This window comes from Zea mays, chromosome 8, assembly GCF_902167145.1.
Source record: "Zea mays cultivar B73 chromosome 8, Zm-B73-REFERENCE-NAM-5.0, whole genome shotgun sequence".
In the NCBI taxonomy this organism is placed as follows: Eukaryota; Viridiplantae; Streptophyta; class Magnoliopsida; order Poales; family Poaceae; genus Zea; species Zea mays.
In genome coordinates, this window is record NC_050103.1 from 7,505,287 (window position 1) to 7,519,713 (window position 14,427).

The 14,427-nt window shown below is 42.8% G+C and overlaps 1 pseudogene across 1 annotated transcript; it reads right to left on the minus strand.

The window, feature by feature from the left end:
* Positions 1-13,308: 13,308 nt before the first annotated feature.
* Positions 13,309-14,131, minus strand: LOC109942002 (50S ribosomal protein L7/L12 superfamily protein pseudogene; annotated as a pseudogene). The gene has a single exon (NR_157383.1). The product of NR_157383.1 is annotated as a 50S ribosomal protein L7/L12 superfamily protein pseudogene (transcript).
* Between the last annotated feature and the right edge of the window lie 296 nt (positions 14,132-14,427).

Sequence of the window (14,427 nt, forward strand, 5' to 3'; positions counted from 1 at the left end):
ATTTTATCCTAGGAGTAGTTCTAGTCTAGTTTAGGTTTAGCTATCCAATCCCCAAATTCTTCGTCTCTCTTCGGCTCTACGTCGATTAGAGGAGTCTAGGTTGGCCAGCCCGAGCCTAGACACAACCTAGGATCTCTACTCCCCGACGGGGTCCCTCCCGGGAGCGAGATCCAGGCGCCGTCGGCGATCTTCCGCCGTCCCTACGTACGCGCGGACCGTCCGGCCCCAGGGCGCGGACCGTCCGGCCGTCAGGCAGGAGTCCTAGCCGCACACCAGGCTGCGGACCGTCCGGCCCCAGGCCGCGGACAGTCCGCCCCTGCGCAGAGAGTACCACCGCGCCTCGCACCAGGCCGCAGACCGTCCGGCCCCGCGCGCGGACCGTCCGCCCCTGTGCAGAGGGCACCGCCACAGTTCTTGTTGAGTGTTTGACGCTCCGAAAAGGCGTCAACACCAAGTGTAGCACTCGGCAAACAGAACTCGGTGAACAATTTAACAGCAATGGCCTGTTTGTCGAGTACTTTATGTCGGGCGCTCGGTATAGTCAACGGCTGTCGGCTACCGAAGGCTGCTGACGACGCTTTACCGAGTGACTAGTGTTGCTAAGCGTTGGACACTCGGCAAAACGGCTTTTGTCGAGAGTCTATGTATGCCGAGTGTTTTGCACTCTGTAAAGAGGGAGGTTGTCGAGAGTCGAGAGTAGCACTCGACAAATAATTTTTTACCGAGTGCATGAGATTTAGCTCTCGACAAACTTCTGAGCACTCAACAAAGAACACGTTTTGGGTAGTGATGGTGACTTGTCACACGTAAATAATATGTACCCATTTATGATACTCCTTCGGTTCCTAATTTAAAATCCGTTTGACTTTGTTATCTTAAGTTTAACCGACTTGTCATATTAAACAAATTTATAATAATTATTAATTTTTACTATGACATTGTTTAGCATATGATATACTTTAAGTATAGCTTTAAAATTTTCATTTTTTCGCAAAAAAATGAATAAGACGAGTTTATCAAATTAAGGGTATAAAAGTAAAATGAATTATAAATTGAGGCGGGGAAGTAATATCTATACATACAAACTATTGCTCTAAGAACAACTCTAAGAGGATCTCTATATTCTTTCTAATCTATATAAATAGAGTTTTTTTTATTAAAACAATACCCCAACAACTTATCTAAATGACTATCAAATATAACCATATTCTATTCCGGGTTTCTCGCTAGCTAAATGTAGAAAACGTGAATGACTATCTAGAGTGAAAACAAGATATAGAAAGACGGTTTAGAGATTATTCAAAAGATATAGAGAGTGGTTTTTATGCAAACAACTCTCCAAATAATAATACTACCTACGTTCATAAATATATGATATCGTTGACTTTTTTCTTCAAAACTTTGATTACGCGTTGTTGGTCATTTATTTTTGATTTCTATATGACAATAAAAATAAGGCAACACAAGTTAAAAGAAAGCATCCTTTTCCCCTTTGATTATTCCAAGGGTAATAAAAAGAGAAGGTAAGTAACGAAGACAAAGGTGTAATAAATTGTGTAGGTAATGAATAATCGAAGAGTAGAACATGTCGATAAGGAGCTTATTCACTTGGATGGCGTGAAAAGAAATGCTACCAACACAACTGTTAGAGAGCTTTCCAAGAACAACTCAAATCATTCAACAGTGCATGACGGTTGTTTATACGCGATGATGCATCAAATTAACAGGTACAAATAAAGAAAACAATTACTATTGATAGTGATTTAACTTTCGGAATCTCCAATAGAGACGGCTGCTGCATAGTACTAATATGGATGAAATAATAATGTTGCAGCAGGAAATTACATATCCGCATGTTTGGTTTCTGTATTTGGAGAGTGAGGCAAACTTGGCCCGTACGCGCAGAGCCTGCATGCGCAGCGCAGCTACCCTGGTGGGTATGGCAGCAGCCTGTTCAAGGCCACCTTTTGCATAAGCTAACAGGGACGGATCTAGCGGTGGGACGGGCGGGGCTCGAGCCCCCTACCGCTTCGGATTTCATGTAGTTTTACTATAGTCTTCCCTAATCTAAAATGTATACAATATAATGTAGAATGTGTTTTTATACCACAACAATTAAGTTCAGTCTCTCCTAAACTTTTTCCTGGCTCCGTTCATGTGAATATCAGCAACCCAGTCAACCAAACAAGAGAAAAAGTGAAAAATCCTGTATCCCATGACATAGAGCGAACAAATGCAGAAAACCAATCACATGGATACATATGTGCAGCCGATATTGTAGAGAACTTACACCAGGGAACAGTCTTCCAGCGCTGGTTGTCTCCCTCACACCACTCCCACAGCACAAGTGACGTCCCGTCGCGCACACCACCGTGGTCCTTGTCCCAGGCCATGTAAGGCGTCAAAATTCAGGTAGGGTCAGACGAACCTAACAGTATCCCGGCCATCGAAGATAACACGGCCGGGTAAGGATCGAGCAAATCTCACGAGCGTTTCATTGTGCAGTTAATAATGAGATAGAGAGGGCAGCACAACCGTACTACCATGACTAATGCCGGATTATTTTAGGACAAATGACACAGTGTGCGTGCAGCTTATTGACATGAAAATATGGGCACCGATAGGAGCAGCATGTGGTATGCAAATGGATGCGGATGTCAAACACCAAGGACGACAGATGCGGAACTAAACCATGCATCGACAAGGTAAGTTACCAAGGCACAATGATGTGACTGTGCAATTATTAATATTTGACCTTTCCAAGAAATAAGGCTGTACAATCTTTGACGAAGTACATGTGGCAATGGTTAACCAAACACTATTTGAAATTAGGAGAAAAAACCAATCATGTGAGCCCCTGCTGCGTGTTTATAATACTTGAGACAATAATACTACTCGCAATCGAGAGATAGGCATGGGCTAATTATGCCCCCCACTAAGTTCAGCTAGCTGTGTATTAATTCAAGCTTTGTTGTTCATGTCCGATACCATTTGAGGATTAAAGGAAAGATGTTGTAGTGTACTAATAGATTAGCACCATATTAGAAGTTCAAGAGACAATCAATCAACTTAAATAGGTACGTGGACTATTGGTGCGTCCATTGAAAAGTTGAGAAAGGACGAAGGACTTGCCACACAAGTAGTTCCGAAAGTTAGATTATATACATATACTGTATTTATATATTACACCTGGGTGCATTCAATATAGAGAATGCACCTAGGCCGAACCTACGCGCCAGGTCCGAGCCAACCGCCCCACCCAGGCCGTTTTCGTCCCTCGTGCACGCTCTCGACAGAACCTTTTCACTTCCCCGCCCCCGCCCCTCTTTCTCCGTGAACGGCTCCTCCGCGAATGGCTCAACCTCTTCACATAAGTTGCAATCACACCAGACCAGCAGTTGCAATTACACCAGACAACAGTTGCAATCATTGTTTTGTTTAACAGATTTTTGGACATAGTTATATAGAAGTTGCAATCACACCAGACCAGCAGTTGCAATTACACCAGACAGCAGTTGCAATTATTGTTTTGTTTAACAGATTTATGGACATAGTTATATAGAAGTTGCAATCACACCAGACCAGCAGTTGCAATCATTGTTTGTTTAACAGATTTTTGGACATAGTTATATAGAAGTTGCAATCACACCAGACCAGCAGTTACAATTACACCAGACAGCAGTTGCAATCATTGTTTGTTTAACAGATTTTTGGACATAGTTATATAGAAGTTACAATCACACCAGACCAGCAGTTGCAATCACACCAGACCAGCAGTTGCAATCATATTTTTTAACAAAAATTTCAAGAGTTATTCAGTATTTGCAATCACATCAGAACAACTCAGCAGTTGCATCCACACTACACTAGCAATTGCAATTACAACACACCATCGGTTGCAATCATTTTGTTTACATTTTTTTAACAGATATTTGGGTAGAATTATACAACAGTTGCAATCACACCTAATGCGGGCTTGCAATCACACCTAATGCGGGGGACAGGGAGGCACGCTGACAGAGAGGCGCGTGGCGGCGCGGGGACAGGGAGGCGCGCAGCGGCGCGGGGACAGGGAGGCGCTCGGCGGCGGTGGGGGAGAGGGCGGCGCGGGGACAGAGAGGTGCGCGGCAGCGGCGGGGGGCAGGGAGGCGCGCGTACAGGAGGGCCTAGGGCATGCTCGGGGTGTTATTGCATCTGGGTGCATTCAATATAGAGAATGCACCCAGGTGCATTTTAGTGCCGCCGTGTATATATATATATATATATATATATATATATATATATATATATATATATATATATATATATATATATATATATATATATATATATATATATAGGGAAGAGGTAATGGAAGCTCTGGGCTTCCGTTAGTGGGGAAAGCCCCAGCCAGGACACCAACCAGGTCGCGGTCGGCCCACTGTACGTGAGCTTGCGTCAGCCATGCATATGATAGCCACGGATCCCGGCTGCGACGCGACAGGTGATATACGCGCGCGTAAATATATGTAGAAATGTGCATAACTCATGCATAGAAGGAATCTTTTATGCCACGAATCACGGGAATGAATATTACGATGTGCACATCGTTTACGACTGCATAACTCTGTGTAACATGATAGCGTAAACCATGCAACATTTAAATCTCCACCGGTTTGAGATAAAGGAAAGACGTGCTCCACGTTCGCGTAAATAAAGGCACAGTTACGGGAGGAGACAAATTCTAATTTACAGCCACTCGTCCACGTTCGTATCTGTGATATTGGCGGCGGTTAACGACGACGGAAGGGAGAACACCGGGCGGCGATTAGCGACGAGAAAATGTCCAGCACTGGCGCTGGCGATGACATGCCACCTGTAGCGTCTGTGCATAGATCAACAGGTACGTCTATTTCAATGGACATGCATCCTGTAGCGTCTGCGATCACCGGTTATACAGAGGGTGTGTCTATTACTCCCCCGGTGGCATTGAGGGCACCTGGACAAATTGATGAACACACAAAAATGGCAGACGTGGTCGGAGCAGATAAGCACATCCCCATGAGACATATTGGGCCGCATGAACAGGACACACCTCATATTCTTCAAAGCCATGTAAGTTCTCCCAATTATGATACTACTATTTTTTTACATACTTTTTTGTAATGTTGTACCTATATTACGTTTGATTTAGTCGCTATTGAATCGTAAATGTTAAATTTCTATGCGCAGCCGGACAATATTGATATAAGATTGATACCTAAAGTCGGTATGATATTTAGTAACGTGGACGAGGCGTATAATTTTTATAGTCAATATGCATACGAGGTTGGATTTCCATTGAAGAAATATAGGGAGCGGAAGAATTGTAAATGGTTGAATTGTTCAATGGAAGGAAAGAATGCTGAAAGGGTAGCTGGAAATCCAAGGATACGTAACACATGTTCAAAACGAACACAGTGCAAAGCTGGGATGAAACTTAAAAAAATCTACGATGATGCTAAAGAGAATGTTATTTCAGTCCGAATTGATCTGGTAAACTATGAGCATAATCATGAATTCTTTAAGAAAGATACAGAAAAAGGGCAACTGCAATGCAACAAATCGCATGATCGTGAATATATGTAGTTCCTTAGTGCGATGCAAGAAAGCAGGATTCAACAACATTGCATTATGGATTTTGTTTCAGAGATGCATGGTGGTCTAGAAAACGTTCCAATAACCGTGTAGGACATGAGTAACCTGTAAGTGTATTATGCATTGACAATAATGGTATTATATATTACCGAAACAAGCGTAATGTGTTAAATTAGATAAAGTGCATAATCATTACATTTTTTGACAGGAAAAAAACATGGCAAAGGGAAAGAAATGCAAATGATGTGTCGAAGCTATTATCTTTTTTTTCATTATGCAAGAAAGATAATCCACAATTTTTTTCGGACTTTCATCTGGACAAAGAAGGGAAGATTTTAAGCATATTTTGGTCCCATGCTAGCCAGCAAGCCGAGTACATTGATTTTGGTGATGCAGTTACCTTTGATACTACACATAAGACTAATATGTATGATAAGCCATTAGGCATGTTCGTTGGCTCGAACCACCACCTACAATGCACAATATTTGGGTTTGCTTTACTAGAAGACGAGATAGTTGATACATTCGAGTAGGTCTTCAATACGTTCAAAACATGCATGGGATGTGACAGACCACGAGTGATGTTGACAGGTATGTTGTAATAAATGGCTCGTATATATCATAACACGTACTATATGATATCATATTGGCTTGCATAATGTTATGTAAATTTATCTATTTCAGATCAAGACCTTGCTATGCCAATCGCACTAGGCAGAGTATTCCCAAACACAATACATCGATTGTGTTTGTGGCATGTTCAAAACAGGTATTGCCTAGGGTTCGGCCGCCGCGGTGGATCAAATGTGGCTCGATCTTCTGCGGTGGAGAAGAACGAGGGGGCGGCGCCACCGTGTCCGCAATTCCGAGTCCCTTCCCCGGTGAAGAAGAACAAGGCGACGGCGTCTCCCTCTATGCAGTGGTGAAGGTGAATGCGACAGCGGTTGGACGACGGGGGGAGAATCTCTAGGGGTTCGGCAACCGCGGTGGAGAAGAAGCAGATGGCGGCGATTAAGCTAGGGTTCGACAGCCGCGGTGGAGAAGAAGCAGACGGCGGCGATTAAGCTAGGGTTCGGTCGCCGTGAGCGTTACGGGTGAGGAGAGCTGAAAAAACTGCGTGCTCGGTTCCTAGATTCGTGGGCCCGATACACATACTGCTGGCGAAATCAACGCGAAGGCCCATGGACCGACACGTGGATTACTGTTTCGTAAACGGAAACATAAGACATCGTAATATCAATATTTATGTGGGGACTAGTACGACTGCCCAGATTGCGGGAACACAATATTCTCGTGGGCCCAGATGCCCGAAACATGCGCATACCAAAAATTGTGTAAACCGTAACACGAATGAGCATAACACGTAGTAATAATTGACGTAAGCAGCTAGTGGTACAGTGAGCCAAAAAGTCTACGCACCTGGTCGGTTGCTGGTCGGGGCTTCCAATATATATATATATATATATATATATATATATATATATATATACACTAGGTATATGCCCGTGCGTTGCTACGGAATCAATATGATAAAATACGTTGATTTGTAAAAACCCTAATTGTTATTCTATACTTTTGTAAAGTATATGTTTAGATACCTTAAAAGATATATAAGATTGCACACATACTTTTTCATTGCAAAAAAATAAACAATGATATAATAAATATTAATCAACATTTACAGGGGAGACGACACAAGACATGAAGGTGTTGCATTAAAGGAGTACAAACAAATAAAACAAGACGGTAAATAATCAATCATCGCTCGTTGGTGACATGCAAACCATATACATCAAAGATAAACAGGGCTCATGCCTACCTAAGTACATCAATTTTGAATTATGTTGAAGTTATTTACACTCTCTAAATGGTATTTGAAAAACAAAAAATGCTGAAACGAATCGCTGCTACAAAAGCATTGTTGGGGACTCTCAAAACTTCGGTGGAGTCATCAGGCTCATGGTCAGACATTGTTGTATGCTCATCTCTCTGGATGACATGACTCTCTCACCAAATGGTCGAAAACATCGGCGAGCTCATCGAGCCTCTCCTCCAGAAGCTTTGCGTAGAGCTCGAGGATTGACTCAAATGCATCGGCCCTTTGTTGAACTATGTTCAAATGATCCCACTTTGCAGGTGCGTTCTCTGTATGCACCAATTTTAGTGTGCTAATGGGCGATGATTCCTTTGTTATAATTGTGTCACACAACTCTGGTTTTGTTGCTTGATAATAGTGTGGCTTCACATCCTTCCTTTGTGAAGGACACAACTGTGAGGGAATCACTGCATCGGCATGCATGAAACAAATTAGTAGAGAGAGATTAAAGGCCAGTAAGGGTAGAAAAATATATTAGGTGAAACCATTTGAGGACAAGCCAATTATGTAAGCAGAAATTTGTTGTTATTGTTTAGATAAAGTATCATTGCATTTTCGTTATGTTATTATAGTTTGTAGTACTAATTTGATAGTATTTACATATTGGCACAAAGAAGGTTTGTTGTTATTTCAGACATTAGACATTTCAAGTGTGGTACAGATGATCACAGATGCAGACCCATACATTTCAGACATTTCAAGGGTGGTACAGTTGATTAGTGACGACAAATGAGAATAGGAAGAACATCATAGTACTAAAAAATTCTGCATAATAGGGTTTATTTTGTGATGTAAATAGCCTTCTCCACAGTATGCTAGCCATTTTGAATAGATCCAATTAATTTACCTGCTCTTTTCCTAGTTGGCCTGCTAAAACAACTCCAATAAGCTTTGATGGAACCTGAAAGTTAGATCAATCCTATTCTCAGTCTAATATCTGTCATGGATAGTAAATTATTTTGAAAAAAAGAAATAACTTATCATATTCATAATCACCTTTCTATGCATTTCTCATATTCATAACTATTGGTAAGAGAAGAAAAAAATTCAAAAGTGGGTACTGGGTAGTCATATTAACTGAAACAAGGTGGTCCTTTCGCTTGTGTAAACAGAGTTACACCAACTTCTTGAAATATAGACTAAGAAAACCAGGATATTTGACATTTATTTCATCGCAGCTTCTGTTTAGAGGTGTGTAATAAAATTGGACAATAATCTGATTTTAGGGTGGTTCGTGATCATCAAGCGTCAAAAGTAGCAAATGATAACGATACAGGGTGGTTCTGAAAGAAAGAAAAAGTAGGATGTATAAATACTTCATGTCAATACCAATCAAGATCAGTAGTTGCAAACACAAAAGAGATCCATGTCACGCGATACTTCTCAACTGAAAAAAATAGTATGCCACAAGCAACACCAAACCATGACAGCTACCTATAGGCCAGGCCATCTAGTGCCAAATGCATGCCTAGCCCTGTATATTTCATTATTTTTTGATAGTTGGGCCTTACCATGACAACAAACATCAATAGCCTACCATGCCTACTTGCTTTCAGACCATGTAGGTTGCTTCTAAATTCTTACAGAAATATTTGGTTAACAAAGGTAATATAGTAGTCTCAGGTTCTTTGCCCACAAAAGGTGCCATCCAATCCCAAACAGTCAGCAAATGCAATGTTAGGTATGTGAGTAAACTAAATCAATGCCAATATGCCATTGTGACTGAGAGTGGATCATTTGCAGCAATTTCAGGTATTAATGACAATGCATGTCTGACTATAACTGGGTTAGAAAATTCAATCCTATAGTTATATCAAGTCAAATGAGAAGAAAATGAATGTGAAATAGTGTGTTCATACATATGTAATTTTTTATAGACATGGATTGTTTTTTCATAGAACAGGTAGATGTTTGATAATACCGTTCATCTTGGTAGATAGTTGAACCCAGAAACATGAAAAAAGAAGAGATGAATTAAAATCATCAACCGGTTTAGAAGTCACGTCAATGTTAGTTTTTTCACATTTATAAAGACAACCAAAGACAAGAAATCATAAATAATTCTTCAACCCCTTGTATTGAATAGTTGAGAACTTGAAAATAAACAGGGTCCAGAATACAAGGTGGTAAAATTAGTTTTACAAATACGTTAAGTCCAGACTCACCCTTGCACATCTCGGTGGAGGAATGTTTGATTACTAGGATCAAGTGGAAGCCTTCTTAGTGTACTTAGAGAAGCATATTGCAAATTACCATGTATGATAGACTGCGAAAATAAAATAAAAGTGTCACAAGGTTGAGTTCAAAACATAAGACTCACAATTTTCAGGTCAAATAAACTAAGTTGGTACAGTGGCCAATCTTGTTTGCGTCATTGAAGACAGAACCAAAACCACCATCACCAATCTTGTTTGTGCCACTGAAGACGGAACCGAAACCCCTTGGTACTTCCTCAAGTCAGATAGTAGGCAGTAGGACAAAACAATCTACAAGACTGTAGACAAACATTTTGCAGAGTCAATTCCAATAAACTGTTAATGACCAAGAAAATAGTAAAACTTTGGTATTTATCAACCAAAACAGCAACGCATCATATTGAGTTCACGCACCTTATGGGGGGAGAGTAGCAGGGATTCCGTGGTCCGAGGTGACAAAGGTCCAAACTGTATAATAAGGTGAACATAGGTAGTTATGAAATGTGAACATGAAAATGAATATATGAAGATTAACACAAGAGAACAGAGGACTGGGGAACTCAACTGGGCTATTCTAAAACGAGGAAGATGCGACCAAGGATGGGGGTGGGTGGCGGCCTCGACTATGTCATTCCTCTGGATTTCTTTAATAGTCGTATGTAGGTCTTGGGCGCCGAAGAAGTGATGCTCCGTCAATGAAAGGTGAGCGACAATGGAGCGAGGCGGCCAGTGGAGGAGGATGTCGGGGGGGACCGGCTTTCAGGGGCATCTGGTGCAATTGAAAAGGCTCTCCTTGACAAACTGTATCTCACAACAATTGCTAGGCTGACCTGTATCCATGGAAAGGAAAGAACATGTCATCATTTCCAATACATTTATATCCATACTTCAACAATGAACACAAGGCACATTTCTCAGTAAAGGGTCAAACTTGCCCAAGTTATTTCTTTGCCAAATCAACCTATCTTTGCTGACAGGAAGTTGAATCAGTTCCTTCAAATAAACAATCAAGTCGCCCATTGGTTGTTCAAATGTGCTAGTGTTAGAGATAGAGCTGTATATATCTTGTATTGTACTCTTCTTGTAACAGAAGCCAACTCCACTATCCTCATCAACAATAGCAAGGGTGTGTGGTGTTTTTCCTGTTCTCTACAACTATTTGGGGGGGGGGGCAATTCAACTTGTTATCTTATCTATCCTTTTTCCAAAATGAGTGATGTTCCACTTCGGTCAAGCTGGTCGGTTACCTTTTACTGGAACAAATTTGATTAATTGTCTAATTAAATTGGATAAGTAACTGACTGCAAGATTGGGGGACTATATTTGTTAAATTCATCAGCAAAACATTTTTTCTGTGTTTACAAGAGAAGAAAATGCCTTGCAACACACCTTTGAAATGTAGACTGAGTTAACTGCAATGTTTACTCGACCAAGTGTAAGCGGAGATAGGAAAGCTGCAAACCTCTGCAAATCAAGATAGAGGGGACCTGATCTGGATTATCTATCATGCTAACATATCGCCCACCTGGTATAGAAGTAAAAAATTAAGAAATGATATACATTAAATGATGTATATAATAATACAAAAAATACAAGTACTCACCAAATCCGCCCATTATCAACGCCATTCAGTCCAATCTTATGGCCACAGTCAGCTATATGGATATTAGGCAACACAGTTCCATCTTCATCCATAATTTGAGCTACAAAAGCATGAACTCCTTCATTTCTCCCATTTATAATGCTGAATCGAAGCAAAGGTGGGTATCTACCGATAGTGTACCCGCTCGGCGAGGCTGTGGCTGTCGATGGCCTGGCCCCGGCGCACGGGCACATACCTAGGAGGCGCGATGGGCGGATCCGAGGCCACCTTCCATCGACGGCGTGGGGAGGAGGGTGGGGCGCAGGCGTCCATTGTTGGTAGGAGATCCCCTTGATGGCGGCGCAGAGACGGGATTTGCGCGCTGGGGAGGATCGCGGAGGAGAGGGACAAAGCATGTGCATGAGACAAGACCACTTCTTTTATGCCATCGGCCCGTGTTCCCTGGTAATAAACAACCATTGTACTGTCAAAACCATCATATGCCAGTCATATTCAGAAATTTCAACCTATGTGTTAGTTCCATTAAATCAGTTTGAGATTCTATTCAAATTCATATTTGAGACACTCTCACAAATTAAGGTTGTTGCATGTATAGATTTCAGATACTAATAAAAATATTCCAAACCTGAAGATCCTTCTTATTATGTAAGTTCTAACATGAAGGATTAAGAAGATCATTTACAACCTATAAAACATGACCCTCTCAAATTCTCAATCAATACAATATAAGAAAAAGCAGAAGAATCATATGCAATTCAGTTGATAAGTTGATGAACGACAGTTATAATAGTCAATGAGTGCAATTGTGGATATTATTGCAATGGGTACCTCCTGCATGACCAGATCACGAGCAACCTTCATGGAGTTCTTGCCCACCATCCCGACGAGGAGGTGCTCAGTGCCAAGGTTCGATGTCATGATGATCACGGTGTTCCTAAAGTCCACTGTCCTGCCTTGCCCATTCATCAGCTTACGGTTGTCGAGGACCTAAAGCAGGGTGTTGAACACGCCGACATGGGCCTTCTCTACCTCATCAAAGAGGATCACATTGTACAGTCTCCTCACTTGTTTGGTCAACTACCCAACCTCTTCACGGCTGGCATAACTTCAGTCATAGGTAAAAAAATCCAGCCCATGTCAAAAACGAGCCCATCCGATAACACAGTTAAAATACAACATATAGCAAGCATTTTCAGCTACTTATCTAGGTGGTGCTCTGATGAGGTGGGCAACCGAGTGCTGCTCCATGAATGAGCCAGTGGGTTGTTGTAGCTTGCCAAGACCTGCCCTCGACCTCAACATAGCCTCTGCGACGGCGTTCACAGCCTCTATCTGGCTGACCACCCTTTGGTGAAGCCTGTCAGCCAGGACAACCAGCCTCGCCTTATCGTTATGGCTAAGCTGAGTCACTGTCCACCAGCTTACCACCTGCATGATTGTGTTACCAACAGACGATTTGGCATTGCTTTGAAAAGTTTTGTGGTGGTGAACAAGAGCATACCTCTGTAATTTGTTTTGGGCCGACGATTTCGGTGACCATCAGGTTCTCCCCTGTTTCGCTCTCTAGCTTGGAGATCATGGCATCGATCATCGTAGTCCATATGTAACTCCTATTATTTCCGGTGCCCATTCAAGGATATCAAGCATCCCTAAGTCCTAAACACAGAGTGGGGGCTATAAGAATGAAAGCGTGACTAATTTTAAAAATAGCTTAGAATAGTGCATCAAATATGGATGCCCTTTTTTAGAACATTATTGCAAAATTAAACTCAACATTTCCACTTTTTTCTATAAATAAAACAGTAGCACATATCAAAACATATGCTGATGCTGGAGGAAGAAATATACCTGACATTTTGTTGATGCAGAAACATGTTCATCTATTAGAGAATCCTTTGTGCCCACATCACCATATGATAGTAATAGCTACAAGTTAACCAATAAATAAATACACAATCTATAGAGCTAAAACAAGATTGGCATATTTGACAGAGCTCCTAGAGCAGAACTAAATATTAGGAGCTTAAAAAATTTCTTCGCCTGGTTCACTTCCTCCAAAGATTTTATTCCTACAGAATCACTTTCAGACACATTACCAGGGGGCAAGGGGAGCTCTACCAAACAGACATGGACATTCTTTGCCCAGATTCTTGAACGTCCTTAGCTCCTTGATGATATTGAGCTTCGCGGCAGCGTCGAAACCCTCCAGCTTTACGTTGAACGCCTCCTTCTCCTTGGCCTTTGCCTCCTCGCCGATCGCGTCGGGACCTACTCCACCGCCGTGAAGCTGTTTGGCGTCGCCTGTAAGGATAGCTAGTGGGGGCATCTGGTCGACGGTGAGGTGGTCGCGTAGAGCATTGGCCAGGGAAAAGGCCTTGAGGAGGGTGAGCCCACAGGTCATGCTGACGAGCGCGGAGACATGTGAGGTCGGGCTGATGGCGGTGGAGAAGGAAGCAGCGGGGCATGGTGGAGTGAGGTGTAATCAGGCGACAGAGGTGAAGGAGGCGGGACACCATTAGGGTTTTCATGGGGAAGCGGGCAGCGAGCTGACGCCGTCGCACTATAGGTCGCCGCATCCCTCATTGCCAATACAGATGGGGGAGCGGACGAATCCGGCGCAGAGGGGAGGAGGGCGCGATCCGGCGGATCCTCGGCACCTTCCGTTGATGATGGCAATCTCGGGCGGAGGGAGGAGCGGATTCGGCGCAGAGGTGTAGGAGATCCTCGGATCCGTGGATGAGGGCTCGGCGCGGGCATAACCGGGGCTGGGTTCACGCGCGGGCGTGCACGAGATCGTGGGCGTGCGCGAGATCTAGGGGCGAGGGCACGGCGGACATCCATGCGCGGGCGTGGGACGGAGCAGTGGGAATGAGTGGGAGGATGTCGCGGGTGGGAGTGGGAGGCAGAACCGTGCACCACACCGGTGTGTGGACGCCTACACTATATTCTTAAGAGTAGTATATATATGTATATATATATAGGCTATTGGTAATAGAAGCCCTGGGCTTTCGATAGACATGGGAAGCCCCAGCCAGGGTAGTGGTCACGCGCGTGGTCAGGTCGGGCCAGTGGGGCGCGTGAGTCCGCGCGATTGTGGATCATGTTTATGCATGCGTAAACATGTGTTATATTTTGCG